This window comes from Mya arenaria, chromosome 17, assembly GCF_026914265.1.
Source record: "Mya arenaria isolate MELC-2E11 chromosome 17, ASM2691426v1".
Lineage (NCBI taxonomy): Eukaryota > Metazoa > Mollusca > Bivalvia > Myida > Myidae > Mya > Mya arenaria.
In genome coordinates, this window is record NC_069138.1 from 50,633,234 (window position 1) to 50,646,473 (window position 13,240).

The 13,240-nt window shown below is 36.2% G+C and overlaps 1 long non-coding RNA gene across 6 annotated transcripts; it reads left to right on the plus strand.

The window, feature by feature from the left end:
* Nucleotides 1–44: 44 nt before the first annotated feature.
* On the plus strand, nucleotides 45–8,895 carry LOC128224150 (uncharacterized). 6 transcript variants are annotated; one of them, XR_008259449.1, is made up of 11 exons: nucleotides 45–1,832; nucleotides 1,995–2,102; nucleotides 2,288–2,343; nucleotides 2,768–2,875; nucleotides 3,302–4,107; nucleotides 4,721–4,908; nucleotides 5,186–5,358; nucleotides 6,320–6,631; nucleotides 6,790–7,373; nucleotides 7,765–7,914; nucleotides 8,234–8,895. It is a non-coding gene; the product is annotated as an uncharacterized LOC128224150 (long non-coding RNA). The 6 variants fall into 6 exon arrangements; XR_008259447.1 differs by having other exon boundaries at nucleotides 6,478–6,635; XR_008259446.1 differs by having other exon boundaries at nucleotides 6,478–6,631; nucleotides 7,628–7,914.
* The last annotated feature ends 4,345 nt before the right edge of the window (nucleotides 8,896–13,240 follow it).

Sequence of the window (13,240 nt, forward strand, 5' to 3'; positions counted from 1 at the left end):
ATTTGTTAATGATATCAACTCATATTCAACTTTACTTAAATTTTTTCATCAATAACCGTTGGAGGTAGCCGTTGATGCGTGTAAAACTTCCAAAACGTCATATAAAACGAATAAGCCTAATGTTTAAAACAGGAAATTAAAAAAGGTTATTCTCTGTGTTTTTGTATTGATTGGTCGCCGGTCATACGAGTTCGTTATTTTAGAAATTTAATTTCTGTGAAAACGATTTATATACACGCTGTGGTAGTAAATAAGCATGTGAGAATTTACGGGCATATTGTGAATAATAGTTTAAATTATTTATAAGTGCCTTAACACGACATTATTTGCCTATTTTAAATTTAAGTGATATAAAATGGAAGTACAAAGCATAATTCACACGATTTTACTAATAAATATAAGTCGCAATAACGAAATTAACACAATTTAAATTTAACTGATGTAAAATGAAAGTTCAAAGTGTAATTCACGCGATTTAAAACAAACATTAATGAATAAAAGTAGGCCGAAATGATATCTCGGCCGAATCGACCCGACACCAATAATTTTATCGGTGATAATGCAGGGTACTTGTCTAAATAATTTACGCATGCCGGGGACGATCGAGTAACTACGATCTAAAAAGTTGATTAAACCGTCATAGTTCGGCTATGTCCGTGTTTATTCGGAATGTTAACACTTGAATATATTGTTACATGACTTTATTAACCCTATTGGGTATCGATATTTTGCACATGACACAACTATTCAGCGTTCTCCTACATCTTTTTGCGGGGAAAGAAAACGCGAAAACTGATTATGGTAAGAGGTGTTGTACCGCTATGGCTCTGGTTGCATTATTAGCCTGTTTTAGTTACGAACACAACCACATGTCCTCATTAACGGCTGTCGATGTAGACTGTATACTGAATGAGGGAAATGCTTTGTATTCTACCATAGTTGAAAGTATAAACGAGGCTCGATATTTATCGCATAATGATTTGCCAACATCCGTTAGGTTTAGAAATGATTTTGTCCGCAATATATGCTTAATGTTTACTATGGTAACGTAAACGGTGATAATGACGTCCATTTGGGTCAATCCCCATGTTTCATGAACATCAATAGATATATATTAATATTCAATAAAACCCATTCAGCCGAGTCTTTGATGCCTAACATCAACATTCGTCTTGTTATCCCTTGTATCTATTCTTAAGTAAACGTGGAAGGATAAAGTGCGTTGGTAGTGGATTCGCCGGATCACTTGCAAAACGCCCAAACCAACAGAAAAACCGGGTGACTGGTTCTTCCCAACAAATAAATTATACAACCCTATTAACCTTTTAGGCCGACAGAGGCACTCCTACCGTTTACCGCTGCCACCATTAAAATAAACTATAGAGGAAAGTGCCCGGAGTTGGGATTGAACCCACAACTGCCGAAACACTAGCACAGCGCTCATACCAACTGAGTTAACAGGGCAGCTGGTTATTACCCACACACACTACCATGCATTAGACAGGTTGTTTCCAAATTCTATTTTAACTTGGAATATCAAGATTTTTTTCAGCAAAACGGAAAAGTAGCCTGATCGTGCTCGGAGTGTTCGAACTATCCTGTTACCTTGACAACCAGTCATACCCCCATGCGAAAATCGCCCTGTTCAACTACCTACGTAAAGACGACGGATATTGACAGAAATGACGACAGTATCAGTATCTAGCATAGCAATGTGTACCTGAACAGAAATAACTAAATATTCAAGGAAGCCAACAGAGGACAAACATCAATGTTTCACCTTAAAGACCACAGGAACATTGAATGAAGAGGATAAAGGCAAATAATGAGGGGTGACCAATTTTATTCGATATTATTTTTAAGTGATGTAGATACAATATTTGGTTAAAATTTGACCAGTTGATATTGCATAACCTAGTTAGACTATTCCACATTATCTTTTAAATTTATGTTTGTAAAGGCTTGTTTCTAAAGTCAGAACGCCTCATTTTCAGTTCCAAAAAAAGAAAACGGAGGGATTTCTTTGAAACAAAATTAAATTCGTCGATGATGACGAATGGATGTGGATAATGTTAGGATTATCTCATGCGCGGTTCTGTAAGGTATGCGTCTGGCATAATTTACATTCCACACGTTGAGATTCTTAGTTTGTATCCAAGATTTGTCTTTATAGCCAGGTTAAGAGGTACCATAAGCCACTTTGTGTCCAGGAGGTACATTTGTGGGTTTGAGTATTTACGTGATCAGTTGTGTAATTGTGTAATAACTACCTTATTGTTCTGAACAGGCCCGGGGGATGATGACGAACCAGCCAGATATTAAATTGGTGTAACGCAACGTCTGGTAAGCATTTAGTGATTAGATAACGGTATGAAAGTTTCTTAAATACCAATCATAAATCCACATGAAATACGCACTACATATCACAAAAAGGTAGTCTGTACCCCCCCCCGCCCTAGTGTAATACGGTCGTACTCTACTGTCTGTCTGTCTGTCCGTCCGTCCGTCCGTCCGTCCGTCTGCCTGAATGTCAGGCTGTCTGCGAAGTGGTTATAGGACATGGCTAACCTTATCCTTAGTATGGGCAATAACCGCCTATGTAATATATTTCATGAATGTTCTCAAAATCGTTGAATTAATGATCTCATCTGCGCTATTTTTCAATGGTATGGCTACATATTGACTTGAGTATGCCTTAAATGATTGTGTACAGTTATTTGTTATCCATTAACAGAAGTATGTATAAAACATTGTGTCTTCTCTGCAGATTCTGGTGTGCCAATAAGTTTATCCACGAAGCAGTCAAGCAACGTGAGACGACGACATGCAGCTATGAATCAGATACTTCAGGTGGATGAAGATGTTAGTCACTCCTGTAAGACTTGTTTGTGTGTAGAAACATACAAAAAATGAATAGTGTTGTTTTCTTAAATGCGTGCCAAGTTAAGCCTTATAAACAGACACTTAAATATTAAAAAAATCCGGCAAGGGATGTTTTTCTCTACAATTTCTGCATCATGCGGTCATCTGACCAATGAAAACACAAGCAATTATTATGAATCTTTCAGTTTTTCGTGATATCTTTCCATTTTTCATAATTCACCATTTTTCCGAGAGTTAATGAGTTTGGCATATTGTCTTTTAATACATGTCAATCTTTGCATACTGTTAAACTATTAAGTTCTGTAAAATATGTAATCACAGGTTTGACAAATTTAATCTTTTCAATTGGACTCTGTCACTTTTACGTTAAAACCTAAGCTGATTTAACAAATAAAATATCTTATTCTGCTTTGAAAAGAGAACTTGCATAGTGGACTTGCCAGGTAAATGGGCTTCCTTTTAGACATCATCGAAATGTAAAGGTAAATGTAACTTGATATAATTCTTTAAGTGCATAAGGAAATAATGGCTGTTATATATTTGACCGAAATGGCTATTGCTGCTTTGTATGCATTTCACAAAATCTAAAACTTGTTATCTACTCTGTCTGGGCATAAATGTTACTAAAATGCTGTCACAACAGTAAGAAAATGGTGTCAAGTATCGATATGGTTTTAAAGTTGAATCAAAGACAGGAGCGTTTTGTTTGCATAAGGCTTAACATAAGAACGCAAATTTAAACATTTAAAGTTACCAGTATAAATATGTAAACTATCATAGCCCTTGGAAGTCTGTAAATTAGTTAATTTATTGCGATCACATGTTGTGTATTTGATTTTTCATCAGCTGCCAGTTCCTTGTGTTATTAAATAGGGACAGTTTACAACTTTAAATCCCGATTAGTTTTGGTATGAGGCGTATAATAAAACTGACTATGACCTCAGGCTAGTGATACAAGTAATATCTGAGAGAAAATGTATTATAAACCTTTCACCAAAGGATTTGACATTTGTTTTATCTGAGTTAATGTAATATTTTCTGAGATATTAAACTGAAAGAAACAACACAAATTGCTTATCTTAAGTACACTTTATTTCAAAGCAATCATTCATTTCTTCATTCTTTTTCCGTTGTTGGGGATGACACGAGAGTTGCATAAAACTGTACTCGGTTCGATTGTCCGACAGATGTCTGCGTACACAGGACCTATACAACTTTACAGAAGTAAGAAGTGTGTATGTCTTTTTAGGGAGGTACCTTTCTGCAAACAATCGGTCCGAATTCCAAAGGCGTTGACAGGAAAGTGATTTTTGACTGTTATTGCACTAAAAGATGACATAGAACTCTTTAAAAACTGTGTGTTCAGATTGCCTTACGCGTGATCTTTCAACGCCAGAATTAAAAAAATATGAGGCATGGATATTTATCACGAAGTATTTTTTATTTTTCACGGCAAAGTATTTTAATGAAGACAAACATGCAAAGAGCAAAGCTGCACAAAACGTCTAAGTGCCGTAGTATGTGTGCTTCTGAAATTGAATCGCACAATGTTACCGCAATATATCAGATGCTTGAAATAAAAGGAAGGGATGAAGATAATTCATCGTTTCTTTGTGAGCACTTACACCTGTACACAAATAATACAATTATATATCTTTCCAAGCTTCTTGAGATACCAAGGCATTGGTTCCGATGAATCATTCTACATTTGCGTTAATGGAATCAAAAAGCTGATTTAGAGTGAATCGCAACAGTGGGTCCTGTATTCATTGAACAAACATCGCCTTTGAATAGAACCGGTCCGAACATTATTGTTGACTTTTTTTCTCCTTTACAGCACATAATGGTATTGCTTCTTCGCCGTATCTGGAATGGCGTCTAGATACATTTTCCCTGTACCCTACGTTCTCTTGTGAATGCCTAAGTTATAAACTACGCCGTTTACAAATACAAGATGCGGACAATAATCTCAAGATTGACATTAACAAGCATGCGTACAACAATGCCGGTCATTATCTTTCTCTAGTAAGTGAACACTTTCTTCGCCAGTCAAAATATCCTCCCGGACAAACTTTTATATCTGATATAGATCCATCAGCGAATAACAAGTGACAAACAACTCGGCGCGTATGACAATTAGTGAACCGTTGCACGTTGGCTATCATCAACACTGCATACTAAGCAGTTGTATTTTCGGAAGATGGATTTGTTCCCACAGAGAGCAAAGATCAGTTTATTGTCCCATTTGTAAATATATCTGAAATTGTAACAGAAGTTGAATATCCAACCATTGTTTTTTCAGATAACTGATGCATATATATGACATGGAGATACGTGCGTCCGTGTCAAATTACGTTGGTCATTTGCGGAAAAGGCAATTGCTATGGCATTCTATCAATGGACGTTAGTTAGCTCACGACGAAGAGGGGCGAAGGATCCTTCTCACGTGACAATCTATTATCTATCGATATAACGGTAAGAATATGGTTTGGTTTCATTCCTCAACAATTGAAACATGCGGTTGTATATTCTTAATCTTAGTGTGAAAAGTCATATATTTGGAGCACAACCTACACAAATATGACATAATGCTGATACATTCATTAGTTTTCTATATGAAGACATAGATTTAATCTTTTATAAGGCGAGCTATGACTTTATCGTGCATTTCTTAGCTACCACTGTTTCTGAAAATTGACCTCATTTGCAGGTGGTGTTTGTATCCGTCCGTTCTGAATCGAAATTACTTTATCAGTTTATATTTTATTTTTTACTCTATCATTCATTGTTCCATGTTGATGTCTGTTCTGGTGAGGTTAATATTTTTAATTTTGTAATTTCTCATTAACATTTGTACAAGTCTGAGGTTATTGCCATACAAACTAGTTTAAAAGTGGACTCGTGTTCCAGTGAAGTCGTGTTTCACTGACAGTTTCAAGGCGGTAATCCTAACATTTATGTGTAATTATTTTAATGAGTGTGTGGTCAATCTGGAGTGTTTGTATTGTTGTTTGGACCCTTGCCTTACTCCTCTGAACAGGGTTTATTTTTTAATTTGCGACGATTGCTGTTCCTGTTGCAGACATATGAAGAAATATGTCCATTGATGGACAGGACAACACATTCTTCGACATATGACATAAATACATATACATATTAAGACTAAATAATACTTTGAACTGTATCAAAGTATACACAGTCAACGAACAATTTTTGAGTAGCTGCAGAAATGTCGCAAAGACTAATGGTGCAAATGTTGTTTTCAACTTCCATACTTGATCTGAATCTTAGACGAAATTCAATCGGTATACGCTTTATATTCTAAATGTTTAAAGACACTTAACATTTAGTGTCGCTTCAGTAAATAACAGAAAACTCAATGATATTCATATTTTCATTGAGCTTATTTCCAATCTCTTTATTTGATTTTTCACAGTTTGGATTTTGGCCACATGTATACGTTCCTACATGGCAACCTACTTGACAAAACAAAGGTATAAGGGGAGAAAAGGATCACGTTACACACAAACGATAAAGAAATATGTTTTGCAAGACATGATCATTTTTGATATTTGGTATTGGTTGTTTCCACAGAGTTGGTAACGGACACATCGCCACCCACGGAGGGAAAAACAATGAGCTAGTCGTTTCAATGTTTGAAATTACAGGGAAAACATGCATGGTTACACCCCGCGTTTTGAAATGCAGATGGACCTTGGTTATTAAGCTGACATATACACGATTCAAAGTAGGTCGGTGAACAGACTACTACTGTACAGACGTTATATCATTTATGGTTGTCGGTTTGATGCAAAGTAAATCAAAATGTGCATTCAAAGTTTCATGTGTATTAAGCCAGCATTCGATGTTGTCTTTTGACACTCAAGACTTTAAACTTTATTCCAGGCAGCATTTATTGAGGAGTTGTCAAGGCCATTGATGCCACGGGACATAAAAGTGATATTATGGTATCACCAGGGGTAATCATCGATCCTCTTCCACCCAAAGGCTACGATTGTAATCTATTGTAACCGATTTGAACAAGTTAAGGTCATTGCATTGTTAGATAATTTGAAGGATAATCGGACGAAGGCAATTGTTGCAAGTTAGACAAAGATGCATTTGATAGAATGAGAGGATTTATCGAAAATACTTTTGTAGACTCAGTTATTCTTCAAATCAATCGTTTCATGACCAGAGTCCAAACTGCTCTAAATTATAAACACATTACTGCAAATGATAATACTAATTTCAAAAAAACATCTTAGAAACAATTTATTGACAAAACAAATGTGCGTCTTTTATTGTAAACAAGCAAAGCTTTTCGTGTTCAGCAAATAAGACTGGATAAATGTTCACTTGAAGACAGTGGCAACTGCTAGAGGACTTACATTACACAATACAGAAACATCAAACGTACACATCAGGGCTACATACAATGGACAACATAGCCTCCCTATTCACCATCATCCATCCTCCTGCCTTGTCAGGTAAGACTATATAGTACCTAATAACGACTTCAAATACTTTTGTTATGTTTGCGAAATAATTTAGGTAAAACTCTGCTTTACACTAAAGTTTAATTGTGATAAAAATGTATTGATTAGTTTTTAAATACTAAAATAAAAAGTGCACAAAGAAATTAACTGCAAAAAGTATTATCGAATAAAAAAGAAAATCACACGGTATCAAATTATTAGACCGACCATTTTACTCAACGATTTAGACATATCAATTGTTTTAGGATTTGCGATGGAGAGTACAAACATTTTAGTTTAAAAATTATTTATTTTACAACGATTGTGAAGGAAGTTATGAAAAGTTATACTAAGTCACTTTCGTTGGCACGATGTTGCGCGAGATTGGTGTCTTGTGTTGTAGGGGAAACATGAGTGCCCGGAGAAAACCCACTTGTGCACTTGTTCGGCTTGGTGACCACTAAACAAATTCGCCTTGGTGAGAAGCGAGTGCGCTAAACACTGCGCTAACCGGGAAATCAAACATGTTCAAAGATAGCATTATATAATCATGGTATATTTAATTATTATCATTCCGAATTGTCTACATTATGTCAATCTGTTTTGGTATACATGTTTAGAATAATTATACTGCTCGAACCTAGTTATGGTGGCTACATTTAACTTTAAATAGGATTGCATATATAACTATGTACATGATTAAATTGTTTAGTTGCAGCTTACCATGTTTATTTTGGTAGAAAAGTCAGAGGTCATGCCAAGTTAATCACATGAAAAAATGTGGGCTTAGTTAATCTTCTTAATTAGTACTTAATTTCTTATAAGGCTGACTATTTATGATATTTTACAAACAATTATTAATATATTTTCAGGAATTCCAATGCTTGCATCTAGTAACAAACATTCCATACACTTCCGGGAATTCCAGTTTTGCATAGCCCTGTTGTGGGATCAAAAAAAGGATTCACCGATTCTTGACTTCTACTATTACACCGCACATATGTATGACATTTTGGCTCCGTCATCTACGATAATTTCTCCGAAGATATCAGAGTTATTCCTTACTATAACATGATTGTACATATCCAGTACGGATTTAGAGTGCTCACAGGACAATATTCACAATGTAATAATTTACTTGTTCTATGTCTTTGGCGTTTACCCAGTGTCATTAAACCAGGTTTATGTTTGAACCTTTTGCTACTGAGCTTGTTTCTATAGTTTTTGAAATAGGTATTGGTAGTGGAAAAGCGTAACTGTTGCAAATCTGTTGTTGTTTTTATAGTTCATTATTTAGCTTTCAATATATTCATAGCTGTGCCTTACTGTAGTTTGATGTTTTATCTTAATTTTGTTCTTGAAATTTATTTATTTTTGATATCATGTATCATTTAAACGTCAACTGTCGTTCGTGTATTTGCTGTATAATCATCTATGCTAGTGTTTATAGTTCTTTTGGCTTAGATTTCCATTGATTTACTTTTTATATGGTCGCGTTGCTGTCTGTTTTTAAACAACGTTGAAACAAGTTTGATTGTCGTTTCCTTTAATAACCTAATAAATATCTGTGTGTGGTATTTTTGTGTTCCTACAATAATCAATATATCTGATTGTATGACCTTAAGGTTGCAAGTCATACGAAAAAAGTCAAACGATATACGAATTCCATACAAAATATGACAGCTTCATCACAAATCAAAAGAAACGTTTACGTACTAAGTAGTTACATGATTACTAAGTAATCCTTAGAGGATTTTTTTCAGAAAAAGTGTTAAATATTTTCAAAAATATATTATTGTAATTGTATGTGTTTTCCTGGCTATCAATTTTGCAACATCAAATAGTTATAGCATTTGCTTATTAAGTTGATATGATGACGACTTATTTTTGTCGACATAACCAATTGAACCTTACTAATATGTTGATTTTATTATTGGTATGTCGACATACCGTGTTAATCTGATTGTGGACATATATTTCAGCAACATATGTGTTAACTGGTTGATAAGTCGACATAACGTTAACACTACGTGATGTTATTACTTCTAATGTCGACATAAAACAAGTCGACAAGGCTATATGATCTTTACACATATACGATATGCTCTTCCATAATAGACATGAAATATCAGTTTACAATCATTTTTGCCTCGATTTTCAACTACGAGATCCTCACCAATACATCAATATTAAAATAATAAGGGATTGTATCAATGACAGCATATGTCGAATAAATGTACACCGAGTAGTTTCAACGGTGTTGCTAAGATGACTAACTGGTGGGCATTCAATGACCTGTTAGGAGAAATATAGTGAGGCAAACGATAAAATACAACCTCGCTGTGACGCAGGCAAATTCTATGGATGGTTAGACAATCAGGCGTGTTTTTTCAGACAAGGGACCAGATTTTCCATCAACATGGAATAAAAATCGCATTTGAAAATGTATTTCATGAATATGTATTTTATAGAAATTTTGAAGTTCTACAATAAGAAATAACTAACTCACATAAAATTAAATAATTATTTGAACTCATTTTAAAATTATTCATATCATGGGAGAAAATAGAAATTCTAGAGTTTTTTAGAGGTGTTTGACTTAAAATGTGGTTTCATGTAACTGGGTGTCAACACGTTAAAAACAAAACATGCTGCTGAGACCTTGTTTATCATTTAATAAAAAAACGCTAGAAGCGCGGACGTGCAGCAATGTAAAACATGCTACCCTGTACTGTTTGCCCGATGACCACGCCTAGAAAAGCGTACGTGCAGCAGTGTAAATCATGCTACGCTCTACTGTATGCCAAATTATCAAGTCTAGAAGCGCGGACGTGCAGCAGTGTAAAACATGCTACCCTGTACTGTTTGCCCGATGATCACGCCTAGAAAAGCGTACGTGCAGCAGTGTTAATCATGCTACGCTCTACTGTATGCCAGATTATCAAGTCTAGAAGCGCGGACGTGCGGCAGTGTTAAACATGCTACTACGCTGTACTATATGTCCGATGATCACGCCTAGAAGAGCATACGTGCAGCAGTGTAAAACATGCTACGTTTTACTGTATGCCCGATGATCACGCCTAGAAGCGCGGACGTGCAGCAGTGTAAAACATGCTACGCTCTACTGTTTGCCCGATGATCACGCCTAGAAGCGCGTACGTGCAGCAGTGAAAACCATGCTACGTTTTACTGTATGCCCGATGATCACGTCTAGAAGCGCGGACTTGCAGCAGTGTAAAACATGCTACGCTCTACTGTATGCCCAATGATCACGTCTAGAGGCGCGTACGTGCAGCAGTGTTTAACATGCTACGCTGTACTGTATGCCCGATGATTACGTCTTGAAGAGCGTATGTGCCGCAGTGTAAATCATGCTACCCTGTACTGTATGCCCGATGATCACGTCTTGAAGCGCGGACTTGCAGCAGTGTAAAACATGCTACGCTGTACTGTATGCCCGATGATTACGTCTAGAAGCACGTACGTGCAGCAGTGTGAAACATGCTACGCTGTACTGTATGCCCGATGATTACGTCTAAAAGCGCGTACGTGCAGCAGTGTAAATCATGCTACCATGTACTGTATGCCCGATTATCACGCATAGAATAGCGTTCGTGCAGCAGTGTAAAACATGCTACGCTCTACTGTATGCCTGATGATCATTTCTAGAGGCGCGTACGTGCAACAATGTAAAACATGCTACGCTGTACTGTATGCCCGATGATGCACGTTTTACTGTATGCACGATTTTCACGCATTGAAGCACGGACGTGCGGCAATGTAAAACATGCTACGTTCTACTGTATGCACGATGATCACGTCTAGAAGCGCGCTCATGTCGCAGTGTTAAACAAGCTACGCTGTACTGTATGCACGTTGCTCACGCATAGAAGCTCGGTCGTGTTGTTATGTAAAACACTATACTGTATGCACGATGCCCACGTCTAGAAGCGCGTTAAAACCGCAGTGTTAAACATGCTACGCTCTTGTGTTTCCTCTATGATCACGTCTAGAAGTGCTTTTATGCCGCAATGTAATTAATGTTACGCTCTACTGTGCGCATGATGATCACGTCTTGCGAGGCGTTCCTGCTGCATTGTAAAGCATGGTACGCTCTACTGTATGCACGATGATCACGTCTAGAAAAGCGGACGTGCGGCAATGTAAAACATGATACGCTCTACTGTGTGCACGATGATCACGTATAGAAGAACGGACGTGCGGCAATGTAAAACATGCTACGCTCTACTGGGCGCACGATGATCATGTCTAGAAGGGCGTTCGTGCCGCAATGTAAAACATGCTACGCGCTACTGTATGCTCGATGATCACGTCTAGAAGAGCGTTTGTGCCACAGACTGTGACACAGTGTAAAACATGCTTACTTGTATCAGCTCGATGTATTGTCATTGTAAGGGCTTTCGTTGCAGTATTGCTTACTGCGTTGATTTGGAATTAAAAAAAGCTGTTCTACTCTCGTTCAAAAAAGTGATATTTAATAGATTACATAGCTTTTGCTCTAGTGGGAAAAATACTTCATGGAAATACGCATTCAGCCAAGATGACTCTTAATCTAATTGCAATAAAAGAGATCGAAGTATTTTAACTGTCATTTGGCAAATAATCTCTCTGTTTCTGGAGAAAAACACACTACCTGAGAATTATATGAATCCAACAACACTTTAAGAATAAAAAAAAGTTGAAATGTCATCCTCACAGGCTTATTTTCAATTACAAGGTTTTTGAAATGTTCTAGCGCCGGTGAAACCTTTATATAGAATCAACTTTTCGAGGACATTTTAGTTTGGTCTAAGACCGATGATCAGAAAAAAGTTTGACCCTTACATTTTTGCATCAAAATCAGAGGACACTTAAAGGTTGTTTTCATGACCGCAGTCACTTAAACATTATGAAGGAACATAATTATGTAAGGTGTAGTTTTACTTGAAAGTGTTTATTTGATTTTTAGACAATTTGTTATGATATATTTAGTTTAATAACGATTGTATGCGTTTTGTGTGTTTTAAATTTTGGCTCCATTTGTCATCGCATACTGCAATTATTGATAATAGTTTTAGGCAAATAAGTCATTGGCTATTTAACATGAAAACGAAGCTGAAATGCATAAGCCAACCTACGATATAAATTGAATGGTTATCTCATTTTATGTACTTAATACATGACACACACACACAAAAAAATGCCCAGTAAGTAAAGATTTTATTTAAAAATAATGAGTTATCGCGTTGAGATTTGACCTTGTTTAGATCTTCCACTATCTTGAAACCAATTCCCGATGTCTATTAAAATCAATTTTAGAAATGTCCTACGTTTAGAACAGTAATTCACAACGTTCAAAATGTTGTTGAATATGAACGATAAGATAAGGTGAAGAGCGCAATGCCTCATTTTGAAATAGGAAGTTTATGTTATCAGTCATATTTTGCATAGATTGTAGCAAATTTTAGGCATTTATTAGCATTGGTATTTTATTGATGCTTTCACCATCTAATTGTCTTCGAATTTAATGCTGATCAAGTTTGTTAAATGCACAAAAATAGTTTCATGGAGTGTATTTCACGAAGTCTTTGTTCCACGCCGACCAGTGTGTTAGATCTGTTGCTTTATAGGCAAAATGTTCAAATGCCATGTGTTATTACTTTAGGTTGCTGTTGATTCGCTGAGCTCGTGTTCTATAAAATATCTCAAATTACAGGCGTGGGCATTTTGTTGCAATTATTTTGGCAGACATTTGTGAAGTATACCAGACAGAATTAAATAGTATTACACAATACATACCTACACCTAAAAATTGCTTTTACCTTGTTTGCACACCATCCTTCATGTATACATAAATGTTGTCAATGACTTGTTTTTTT